This window comes from Galeopterus variegatus, unplaced genomic scaffold (genome assembly GCF_000696425.1).
Source record: "Galeopterus variegatus unplaced genomic scaffold, G_variegatus-3.0.2 Scaffold4216, whole genome shotgun sequence".
In the NCBI taxonomy this organism is placed as follows: domain Eukaryota; kingdom Metazoa; phylum Chordata; class Mammalia; order Dermoptera; family Cynocephalidae; genus Galeopterus; species Galeopterus variegatus.
The window spans coordinates 140,077-153,633 of NW_007730327.1; positions in this window are offsets into that span (position 1 = coordinate 140,077).

The following is a 13,557-nucleotide window of genomic DNA, read 5'->3' on the forward strand; positions in this document are numbered from 1 at the left end:
ACCACAGTTTCCTTATCCAATCATCCATCGATGGACATTTAGGTTGGTTCCACATCTTGGCAATTGTAAATAGAGCTGCGATGAACATGGAAGTGCGGGTATCCCTTTGACATGATGATTTCCATTCCTCTGGGTATATATGCAGAAAAGGGGTTGCTGGATCATATGGAAGATCTATATGTAGTTGTTTAAGAAAACTCCCTACTGTTTTCCATAGTGGTTGTACTAATATACAGTCCCATGAACAGTGCAGAAGTGTTCACTTCTCTCCACACCCTTGCCAGCATTGGTTATTCACCATCTTTTTGATTATACCCAGCCTAACTTTGGTGAGATGCTATCTCAATGTAGTGTTAATTTGCATTTCCCTGATGACTAGTGATGTTGAGGATTTTTTCATGTATCTGTTGGCCACTTGTATGTCTTCCTTTGAAAAATGTCTATTCAGCTCCTTTGCTCATTTTTTAACTGGGTTATTTGGGGGGGGGGGGTTTACTGTAACATTGTTTGAGTTCTTTGCATATTCTGGATATTTATTCCTAGTCAGATGCATAGTTAGCAAAAATTTTCTCCCACTCTGTAGGTTGTCATTTCATTCTGTTGATTGTTTCCTTTGCTGTGCAGAAGCTTTTTAATTTGAAATAGTCCCATTTGTTTATTTTTTCTATTGCTGCTTGTACTTTGGGGCTCATGTTCATAAAGCCTGTGCCCAGACCTAGTTGCTGAAATGTTTCAGCTATATTTTCCCTTAGTAATTTTGTACTTTCAGGTCTTATGCTTAAGGCTTCAATCCATTTCTAATTGATTTTAGTGTATGGTGAACTATGAATATCTAGTTTCATTCTTCTGCTTATGTATATCCAGTTTTCCTTGCACCATGTGTTGAAGAGGCAGTCTTTTCCCCAGTGTAGATTTGTGTTGCCTTTGTCCAATATCAGATGGCTGTAAGCCCGAGAGGTGATTTCTAGGTTCTCAATTCTACTCCACTGGTCTGAATGTCTATTTATACCAGTACCATGCTGTTTTGGTTACAATAGCTTTGTAGTATAATTTGAAGTCAGGTAGTGTTATGCCTCTAGCTTTTTTTTTTTTTTTTTCTTTTTTGCTCAGGATTGCTTTAGGTATTTGGGGTATTTTGTTTTTCCATATGAAAGGTAAGATTGGTTGTTCCATTTCTGTGAAGAATGTCATTGGTATTTTGATGGGGGTTGCATTGAATCTGTAGATCACTTTGGGTAGTAGACATTTTCACAATGTTAATTCTTCCAATCCAAGAGCGTGGAATATATTTCCATCTTTTTGTGTCTTCTTTAATTTTTTCAGAAGTGCCTTTTAGGTCTCATTGTAGAGGTCTCTCACCTCCTTGGTTAAGTTGATCAATAGGTATTTTATTTTTTCATGACAATTGTAAATGGGCTTACTCTCCTTTATTTCTCTTCCTGTTACTTCATTATTTGAGTATAGAAATGCAACTGATTACGGGGCATTTATTTTGTATCCTGCAACATTACTAAAGTTATTAACCAGCTCTAGGAGTTTTTTGATAGAGTCTTTGGGTTTTTCTATACATATTATCATGTCATCTGTAAATAGAGAAAGTTTGACTTCATCTTTTCCAGTCTGGATTCCCTTTATTTCTTTCTCTTGCCTAATTTCTCTGGCTAGTACCTCCAGTACTATGTTAAATAGAAGTGGTGAGAATGGGCATCCTTGTCTTGTTCCTGTTCTTAAGGGAAAGGCCCTCAGTTTTTCCCAATTCAGAATGATACTGGCGGTCGGCTTGTCATAAATAGCTTTTATTGTGTTGAGATATTTTCTTTCTATACCTAATTTGTTGAGAGTCTTTATCATGAAGGGATGTTGAATCTTGTCAATTGCTTTTCAGCATCTGTGGAGATAATCATATGCACTTCGTCCTTGAGTTTATTGATGTGATGTATCACATTTATTGACTTTTGTATGTTATACCAGCCTTGCACTACTGGGATGAATCCCACTTGATCATAGTCTATAATTCCTTCAATGTGCTGCCATATTCTGATTGCTAATATTTTGTTGAGGGTTTTAGCACCTAGGTTCATCGAGGATATTGGCCTGTAATTTTCTTTTTTTGTTGTGTTTTTATCTGGTTTTGGTATTAGTTATGTTGGCCTCATAGAATGAGTTTGGGAGAGTAGCTTCTGTTTCAATTATCTGAAATAGTTTGAGGAGAATTGGTATTAACTCCTCTTTAAAATTCGATAGAATTCAGCTGTAAAACCATCCTGACCTGGACTTTTCTTTATTGAAAGATTGCTAATTACCACTTCAATCTCCTTGAATGTTATTGGTCTGTTCAGGTATTCTACCTCATCTTGATTCAGTCTTGGTAGTTTGTATGTGTCTAGAAACTTACCTATATCTTCTAGATTTTCATATTTGTTGTCATACAGTTGTTTATAATAGTCTCTAATGATAGAGACTTTTTATTTCTGTTGTATCATTTGCAGTATCTCCCTTTTCATTTCTGATTTTTGTTATTGGGGACTTCACTCTTCTTTTTTTGTTAACCTAGCTAATGGTTTGTCTATTTTACTTATCTTCTCAAGAAACAAACTTTTTGTTTTGTTGATCTTTTCTATTGTTTTGGGGGTCTTATTTCATTAATTTCTGCTCTGATCTTAATTATGTCTTTCCATCTACTACCTTTAGGTTTGGATTGTTGTTTTTCAAGTTCTTTGAGGCATAGTGTTAGGTCATTTATTTGAAGTCTTTCCATTCTTTTGATATAAGCATTTATTGTGATAAATTTGCATCTCAGTACTTCTTTTGCAGTATCCCACAGGTTTTGGTATGATGTATCTTTATTTTCATTAGTTTGTAGAAATTTTTTGATTTCCTGTTTAACTTCTTCTTGGGTGCATAGGTCATTCAGGAGACTATTATTTAGTTTCCATGTATTTGTAAAGCTTCCAGAGTTTTGCTTATTGTCTATTTCCAATTTTAGTCCATTGTGGTCTGAAAAGATAGTTGGATTGTTTTCATTTTATTTTAAATTTGCTGAGACTAGATTTGCGACCTAATATGTGGTCCATCCTGGAGAATGGACCACGAGCTGATGAGAAGAGAGTATATTCTTTACTTGCTGGGTGAAATGTTTCTGTATATATCTGCCAAGTCCAGTTGGTCTAAGGTGTAGCTTAAATCCTGTGTCTCTTTGTTGACTTGTTGCCTGGAAGATCTGTCCCATACTGAGAGAGGGTGTTCAGATTACCCACTATTAATGTATTAGGTCCTATTTCTTTCTTTAAGTCTAAGAGTGTTTGCTTTATATATCTGGGTGATCCAGTATTGGGTGCATACATGTTTATGATTGTTATGCCTTCTAGCTGGGTAGATCCCTTTATTATTATATAGTGGCTTTCTTTGTTTCTTTCTATGTTTTTTGGTTTAAAGTCCATTTCATTTGATATTAGAATAGCTACTCCTACTCATTTTTGGTTTCCATTTGCATGGTATATCTTTTTCCATCCCTTCACTTTTAGTCTATGTGTCTCTATTCAGGTGAGGTGGGTCTCTTGAAGACAGCACATACTTGGGTCTAACTTTTTAATCCAATCCGTCAGTCTGTGTCTTTTGAATGAGGAGTTTAGTTCATTCACATTTAGGGTAGGTGCTGACAATTGTTGCTTAATTCCTGTCATTTAATTGCTTCTTGTTTAGATGGTTTAAATATCTTTTGATCATTATTTCCCCTTTTATTTCTCTTCTTCAACATTAGTTGGGAATTTAAGGAGGGATGTTTTAGCCTCTTTCTCTTTCTTTTTGGCATTTTTGTTTTAACAGTGGATTTTGCTCTTTCTTGTGTATTTATGATAGTGGTCACCGTTATTCAGATTCCAGATGAATGACTCCCTTGGGAATTTCTTGCAGGGCTTGTCGTGTGGTCGTGTTTTCCCACAACTGTTGTTTGTCTGGGACATACACTATTTCTCCCTCATCTTTGAAGGAGAGCCTTGCTGGGTAAAGAATTCCTGGCTGACAAGTTTTTTCTTTTAGTATTTTGAATATATCATTTCACTTTGTTCTGGCCTATAGGGTTTTGGTTGAGAAGTCTGCTGTTAGTTTGATGGGGGTTCCCCTATAAGTGACCTGACACTTTTCTCTTGCTCCTTGTAGAATTCTCTCTTTGTCTTTGAGCTTTGCAAATTTAACTATAATGTGTCTTGGGGAGGATCTTTTTGGATTGAACCTGTTTGGGGACCTTTGAGTTTCCTGGATGTGAAGGTCTGTATCTCACGCTACACTTGGGAAGTTTTCTGTTACTATTTCCTTGAATAGGTTTTCAATACTTTTCCCTTTCTCCTCCCCTTCAGGAATACTCACAGTTCAGATGTTAGAGCACTTGAGGTTGTCTGCTCTCTCTCTTAGATTTTCCTCATTATTTTTAATTCTTTTTTGTTTTCTTTTTTTGTCTGCCTGAGTTATTTCAAAAAGACCATTTCAAGCTCTGAAATTCTTTTTTCTGCTTGCTTTACCCTGTTGCTCAAGGTCTCAGTTGTTTTTTGTTTTGTTGAGTGAATATTTCATTTCTAGAAGTTTTGCTAAAGTCTTTTTTTAAGGTATTAATCTCTTTGTATATTTCCTCCTTCATATTCTGGATATTTTTTTCTTGTTTCATTGTGTTCCCTAATTGAGTCTTCCTTTATTTCTTCAAGTTTTTTTAAGATCATTGCTCAGAATTCTTTTTCAGACATTTCAAGTATTCCCTGTTCCATGGAGTCTGACATTGGCGCATTACTGTATTCTTTTGGTGGTGTCATTTCTTCTTGTTTGTTTGTACTTCTAGTATTTTTTCATTGATGTTTGGTCATTTGGTAGAGGATTTGCTTCTTCTGTTACACTGAGGTTGGCTATGGAGTGGCCCTGATTGCTACTGTGGTGGTGAATTGTCTTTGCTTGATAGTAGGTGTGGTGGTGGTTATGTTAAACCACCTTGGGTCCTGTTACAGAATCTGTAGTCAAAGAATGAGCCCCTGGCACTGTCCAGTTCTGCTGGGCTCATCTCAGTGCAGGCTGGGGCATGGGGGCTGGTGCTCCCCTCTGGGTCCAAGGGGGGAAGGGTCACCTCTAGCTTTATGCTCTGCTGGGCTCACCTCAGATTGGGCTGGGGCACATGGGCCTGCCCTCCACTCCAGGTCCAAGGAGGGGGGAAGGGACACTTCTCCCCATGCAGTTCTGCTGCGCCCACCTCAGCATGGGCCAGGGCACGTGGGCTGGTGCTCCCTTCTGGGTCCAAAGAGTGAGAAGGGGCCCATGTGCTCTCCTTTTAAAGCCCCCAGAACCACGCCCCTGTCCATAATTGTTAATCCAATCACTATGACGTGGTTCTACAATCTAATCATCTCTTCAAGGTCCCACATTTCAATTACCATAATAAAATTTCCCACCCTCAACAGTTACAGTGGGAATTAAGCTTTGAATATATAAATTTGGGGGGCCATAATTCAATCTACAGCAAGTACAGAGTTGATTATCAGTATTTGTGTATAATATGTATTGATCAAGTGAGTATTATTAACATGTTTATCATTAAAAATTATAACCATCCTTTGTGTTCATTAGTTAATTTTTCCCTAATCCCCTCTCACTCCCCTCCACCTTTCCCACCTCTAGTGACCATAGTTATCATCTTTCCTTCTGAAAGATCAACATATTATTGCAGTCGTTTCTTTCATTCTTTTATTTTATTTTATTATTTATTTTATCATTATAAATTGTAAACATCTTTTGTGGCCCTTTACCAATTTCTCCCTAACCCTGCCCCTCCCCATTTCCCACATCAGGTGGCCTCAGTTCCATTCTCACCTTTTGAACATTCAAGGAATTATTATGATTGTTGTATCTTTCTATCTTTTTTTATATTTTTTCATCTCCCACTTATGAGTGAGTCATGCAGTACTTTTCTTGCTGTGCCTGGCTTATTTCATTTAGCATAACTTTCTCTAAGTGCATCCATGTCACTGCAAACAGCAGAATTTCATTCCTTTCTATGTCAGAGTAGTATACCATTGAGTATATATACCACATCTTCCTTACCCAGTCATTCACTGATGGACATTTAGGTTGGTTCCAACTCTTGGCTATTGTAAATAGAGCTGTGATAAACATGGGAGTTCAGGTATCCCTTTGATATGATGATTTCCATTCCTTTGGGTGTACACCCAATAGTGGAATTGCTGGACCATACAGCAGTTCTACCTGTAGTTGTTTGAGGAAACAACTTGAGGAAATTCCACATGTTTTCCATGTGGGCTCTCCACTCAGGATGATATTGGTAAGGAGTTTGTCATATATGGCACTTATTGTGTTGACACTTTCCATTTATACCAAATTTATTGAGAGTCTTAACTATGAAGAAATGTTGAATTTTGTCAAATGCTTTTTCTTCAGTTGAGATGGATTTTGTTCTTGATTTTATTGATGTGGTGTATCACATTTATTGACTTGCCTATGTTGAACCATCCTTGCATACCTGGGATGAATCCCAATTGATCATGGTGTATAATTTTTTTGGTGTGTTACTATATTCTGTTTGCTAATATTTTGTTGAGGATTTTTGTACCTATGTTCATCAGAGACATTGGCCTACACTTTTTTTGTTGTTGTATCTTTATCTGGTTTTGGTGTCAGTGTGATGCTGGTCTCATACAATAAGTTTGGGAGAATGAGAAAGTCTGGGCCTCTTTTTCAATGTTTTGCAATAGCTTGAAGAAAATTGGTATTAACTCCTCTTTAAAGATTTGGTAGAATTCAGCAGTCAAGTTATCTGGTCCTGGGCTTTTCTTCATTGGGAGACTGCTGGTTACTGCTTCAATCTCATTGTTTGTTATTGCTCTGTTCAGGTTTTCTATTTCTTCTTGGTTCAGTCTTGGTAGTTTGTATGTGTCCAGAAATTTAACCATTTCCTCCAGGTTTTCAAATTTGTTGGTATATAGTTTTTCGTAATAGTTTCAAATGGTTCTTTGTTTTTCTATGGTATTGGTTGCAATGTCTCCTTTTTCGTTTCTGATTTTTGTGATTTGGGTCTTCTCTCTTTTTTCAGTTAGCCTAGCTAACAGCTTGACTATATTGTTTATCTTTTCAAAAAAAGAACTTTTTGTTTAATTCATCTTTAATATGATTTTTGTGTCTCTATTTCATTTAGTTCTGCTCTTAATTATTTCTTTCTGTCTACTAGTTTTGGAATTGGATTGTTCTTGTTTTTCTCATTGAAGTTTAGCACTAGGTTGTTTATTTGAAATATTTTTATCCTTTTGATGAAGAATTGATTGCAATAAACTTCCCTCTTAGTAGTGCTTTTGCTGTATCGAACAGGCTATGGTATATCATGTCCTTATTTTTTGTTGTTGTTGTTCAAGAATTTTTTTGATTTTCTGTTTAATTTTTTCCTGAACTCATAAGTCATTCAGGAACATGTTTCTTAATTTCCATGTATTTGTATATTTTCCAGAGTTTTGTCTGTTATTGATTTCTAGTTTTAATCCATATGGTATGAAGAGATACTTGTAATGATTTCAATTTTTTTAAATGTTTGAGACTTGATTTGTGACCTAACATGTGGCCTATCCTGTAGAATGTTCCATATGCTGATGAGAAGAATTGTATATGCTGAAGTTGTTGTATGAAATGCTCTATAGATATCTGGCAGGTCCAATGGGTATAAAGTGTAGTTTAAATCCTGTATTTCTTTGTGGATTTGTGGCATAGTTGGTCTGTCCAGTGCTAAGAGAGGGGTTTTCAGGTCCCCTAGTATTATCGTATTGGGATCTATCTCTTTATGCCTAGTAGTGTTTGCTTTATATATCTGGGTGCTCCAGTGTTGAGTGCACAGATATTTATGATTGTTATGTCTTCTTGCTGGATATGTCCCTTTATCATCATATAGTGGCCTTCTTTGTTTCTTTGCATGGTTTTTGGTTTTAAGTTTATTTTATCCAACATAAGAATAACTACTCCTGCTTGTTTTTGCTTTCCATTTGCATTGAATATCTTTTTCCATCTCTTCACTATTAGTCTGTGTGTGTCTTTACAAGTGAGGTGAATCTCTTGAATACAGCATATAATTGGGTCTAGCTTTTTAATCCATTCAGTCAGTTTGCATCTTTTGAGTGGGGAGGTCAATCCAGTTACATTTAGAGTTGTTACTGAAATGAATTGTCTTACTCCTGGCATTTTATTGATTTTGGTCTGGATGTTCTAAATATCTTTTGTTATTCTCTTACTCTTGTTTGTTTTTATGTTTGTTGGTTTTTGAGGTGGTAAAATTTATTTTAATTCTCTTTCTTGTTTGCTTTTTCATTGTTATAGTGGGTTTTCTTCTTTCTTGTGTATTCGTGGTAGTGATGATTATTTTTTGGATTCCAAAGTAATCCCTTCAGGATTTCTTGCAGGAATGGTCATATGGTGAAGAACTCCCACACTTTACATTTTTTTGGAAAATACACTATTTCTCCCTCATTTTTGAAAAATAGCCTTGCCAGGTATACTATTCATTGCTGGCAGATTTTTATTTTTGTATTTTGAATATATCATCCCATTTTCTTCTGTCCTGTAGAGTTTCTGTTGAGAATTTAGCTGCTAGTCTTATATGTGCTCCCTTGTAAGTGACTTGACACTTTTCTCTTGCTGCTTTTAGGATTCTCTCCTTGTCTTTCAGTTTTGCCTGTTTGACTATAATGTGTTTTGGAGAGGATCTTTTTGGATTGAATCTGTGTGGGTCTTTGAGCCTCCTGGATCTGAAAGTCCATGTCTTTCCTTATACCTGCAAAAGTTTCCATTATTATTTTGTTGAATAGGTTTTGAATGCCTTTTCCTCTTTCCTCCTTTTCTGAAACATGTGTAACTTGGATGTTTGTGTGCTTAAGTTTGCCTGCTAACTCATTTTGATTTTCTTCATTTTTTTAAATTCCTTCTTTTCTTGTCCTCCTGTGTTACTTTGAAAAGACTATCTTTGAGATCAGAAATTCTTTCTTCTAGCATGCTGCTTAAGCTCTCAGTTGTTTTTTATTTTATTGAAAGAATCTTTCAGTTCCATGATTCTGCCACATTCTTTTTTAAGGTATTAATCTCTTTGCAAATTTCCTCCTTTACATCCTGTCCTTTTGTTTTTTCTGATTTCATTACATTGTCTACCCAAGTCTTCTCATATATCTTTGAATTTCCTTAAGACTGTGGTTTAGAATTCCATTTCAGTCATTTCAGGGTTTTCCTGTTCTATAGGGTCTGGTATTTGAGAATTACTGAATTCCTTGGATGTGTCATATTTTCTTAGATTTTCATATTTCTAATATTGCTGCATTGATGTCTCATCATCTGGTAGAACAGTTGCTTATTCTATTATTCTGGAGCGGGCTTTGAGGTAAGAAACTTCCTCCTCTTTTTGTGGTCTCTGCTGCTGACTGTCCTTCTGTCTATGAAGTTGAGTGGGTGGCAGGAGGCTTGCACAGTGGCTGTGGTTGCTACTGTGTTGGAGAGCCACTTTTGTGGCAGCTGTAGCTTTGGTTGTGGCAGGCCACCCCCGTGGAAGTGGTGTTTCTGGCTTGCTCCTGACTTCTGCCAGGCAGGGGGTGCTGCCCTCAGCTCCTGCCTAAGGCCTCGCACTTGCTTCTGCCTCCTCCAGGTGGTGGGGCTGTCCTCAATTCCTCCACAATGTATCTTCTTAATCTGAGTTTTATTTAAGAAAAATAAATTGGAGTGAAGGAGGTTTTTCTTTTTCTATAAGCTAGAATTTTGTTACTTTTTAAAAATAAATATCTACTTTCAAGAAGTCAAGCTGCAGAGAGGGAAGTCACATTAAACAGAGACAAAAGGACAGGTTGCTTTAGCAACCAAAAGTACTTACAAAATTTCATCAAACTCATCGTTTTCTATTTTATTTTTTACTCAATCACTTTTTAAAAACCCTGTAAAGCCTTTAAAATAGACTGATAAATAATTGCCTGAATAGGCCTAACACTTCCTAATATCCCATCATGAAATTTATTTTAGCCCCACCAAGAACATAATGCTAAATTGTAAATGCAAAATAGCATAATAGCCTCCTTCCCCCCTTCTTCCATTAAAAAGGTCTACAGTGTAAAGCAACAAAGGAGTTCTCATACCGTACAAGAGGTTTCTCTCACATACCAGAGTTGCACACTCTACTAAGAATGTAAAAAGCATTTCTCAAATTATTCGTTTTGAAAAGTAGCAAGACTATCTTAGGAACCAAGCATATTACTAGCTAATCCTCTCAGCTGTTACAGATGGGGTACACCCAAGTAGGGTATTAAAATATCAATGTTTTTTTTTAAAAAGAAAGTGACTTGTGATTTAATTGAAATGGATCTACTATTGTTAAAATACTTGGAGTAGAAAAACAAGCAAAGGAAAGCAGGATAGTATAGTAAAAATTACACTGGCCTGGGAGATAATGAATAGTCCTGCTTCTGTCGCCAACAAACAGTATAATTTTAGGCAAGTTCCTACGTATCTCAGCATCTCAGTTACTTCGTGTATAAAGTGAAAGGGCAAAGAAAATAACTTCTAAGCTTTCTCTCAAATCTCTCTCTCAAGTTTTAATACAAAGTAACCCAGTGGTAAAAGGACTCTACTTTCTAATTTCATGCTATCCTTTTGATCTTTTGGGATTTTTTTTAAGGTTCATGTATAGTACTTGATCTGTTGTTGTGGCTTTCTCTAAATTCATTTTCTAACCAGTATTTTTAATACACAGTACTAGCGATCAGTCCTTGACTTCAAAGTGTTGTTCATAACATTGCTTATCCAATAATCTCCCCCTTATAATGTCAATGCTACATTTGTCCGCTATGGGTGAATCATTCCAGAAATGTTAGCTTATGAAGAATTCAATAAGGACAGACTATGATCTGTTAAAAGCTGCAAGAGCACCTGTACATACCAGAGACCACTGAGAATTTAGCTGTATAAGCTTCTCGTGCATATATACAAAGAAGGAATTAATCCACAGAAAGAAAAGCATTCTGAATTAAGAATGTCTTTAGCAATTAACAGAGCAAGAAAAAGGCCATCATTCTTTCCTAGAATATAAATAATTGAGTTAAACATATAACCCAATACTTGAGATTTAATTTAATTTTTATGTAATAAAACTACATTCCATAACAAAAAGATGTTTAAATAATTCTTTATCTTTAAAGTGTAGCATAAGTCACATCTATATGCTTATCATTAGAGGACCGTGTTCAGACTACATAAGCACTTTGTATAAGCAAAATAAACAAGTTAAATGTCTTAGATTTGGGGATATGACACTTTTTACAAAACAGCATTAAGAAAAATATAGGATCTTAAATAACCAGTTAATATACTAAAATTGATGGAGGTAAAATTCTCTGTGACTTCCCATTTACAGCCTTCAGTTTGCTTCATGATTTCTATCAATGTTATATTCTACACTTGAAGGCAAAGATTTATTGTTACTTCTAGAGCCCAGAGAGATAATTCAAATTCAGCTCTTCTACATATTATTCTTTATTTTTTACATATGAAACTAACACAAAGATGCAATCCTGCCATGATAAAGGAAATTAGAAAAATTTAATAGGTAAAACAAATACATTAGCAGGCAGGAAAAGCATAAACAAGAAAGCCAAGGGGAATTAAAAACAAATTTTTATTGATTCTTCCCACAGAAGATGTTCTACCTCAGTGTTCCTCTATTGAATTGAATGAAAAATGAATCTAGTTCAGCATGAATCTAGTTCAGAGATTTAATTATGACTAAAGACCACAGAATATGGCACAAGTATACCATAGGTCCCTTTAATTTGTTTCTATCTCTTATAAACATGTGGTCCATTTTAGGTGTAGAATATAAGGATGAATAAAATCTTGGAGAAAATCTTTAATTCCATAGGATTAAAAATCATGGTACCTTTAGCTCTTAATTACAACCAGACCTTTAACTGAAAATCAGTCTTTGAGGTTTACTTCAGATGATTAAAAATAATTAATAATTATTGATAATAATTAATACTGGTTAATAGCTGGTTAATAGTTTGTCTTACCTTCTCATCTAGAATAAATTCAATTATTCAAACACATATTGAAGAAATACTATGTGCTAGCCAGTCTTTTCGAGTCAGGAGGAAGGAAAGCAAGAAGAGAATGGATGAGACTTAGCCCCTTTCCTGAGAGTGCTCATAGGCATAAGTTCAACATGATTTGATGACAGGTAAGGGTTTTCAGTAGCAGGAATGAATAACTTTGCCTGAGGAAAAGAAATGTATGGAAAAGAGAAGTCTTCACAAGGTGATATTTGAAATGTACTTTTAAGGATGAGTAAAAGACCCCCCTCCAAAAAAAAAATAAAAGCCAAGACAATGGGTGAGGTGTGTCAGGAAAACAGATACACAGTGAATAAGACATGGAAGCATGGGAAAACAAAAGAAGAATAAGCACTAAAAGCCATATTACAGATTCATATTTTTCTCTGTGGCCTGGGGCTAGGAATAAAGAAAGTTTAAGTTATTAGGATGGGTCAACAGAAGAATGATAGGGTGAGAAAATTAAGGACAATCACCAAACATGGTTGAAATGATAAGCTATGGGGTCCAGTCTGGAAATGAAGTTAAGCAATATGAAGGATAAAAGATGTGGTAGGCAGGATTTTGCATCCCAGATATTCACCCTCTGATGTTACTACCATGATTGTGTTACCTTACAAGGCAAAGGGGAGGTTATCTGGGTGGGACTAATCTAATCACATGAGCTCTTTCAAAGCAGAGAGTTTTCTCAGGCTAGGGGCAGAAGAGGGAGTCAGTGAGATTCAAAGCACAAGGGGAATTTGTTGCTTTCTTTGAAAATGGAGTAGGTCACATGCTAAGTAATAAAGGCAGTCTTTAGGAGTTGAGAGCAGCAAGGAAATGGGACCTTAATCTAATAGCTGCAAGGAGTTGAATTCCACCAACAATCTGAAATAATCTTGAAAGCAGATTCTGTTCTAGAATCTCCATATAAGGGCCCAGCCAAGCCAACACCTTGATTTTAGCCTTCTGAGGCCCAGAGCACAGAACCCAATCAAGTCTTCTGATCTACAAAACTATGAACTAATAGATGGTGTTGCTTTAAACTGCTAAATTCGTGGCAATTTGTTACATAGGAACAGAAAATCTAATACAGGAGATAAGAGGAGAAGGACAGGCATCAAAGGAGCAGTTGTACTGGGACTGATACAAAGAATGATAAGAATAGGAGGTTGCAGTCTAGGAGTAAGATATTGGAATTTAATACTATGGAGGTAGAGTAGTTCTAGATTACTGAAATGAAGTGGAAAAAACATTGTGGGAAAAGTGGAGCACCATATACAGTTGTGCACAACTGCACAGGGCACCTCTAGCATACAGACATGATATATTCATATATTTATTAGAATAATTTTCTTGCAGATGGAAGTAAAGTGCCTTGAGAAAAGAGTGTGTTTGCTAATTCACACACACAAAAGTGCCATATGAACTAGTTAACATTATAAAATCAAACAGAAAGGTAGAAAGT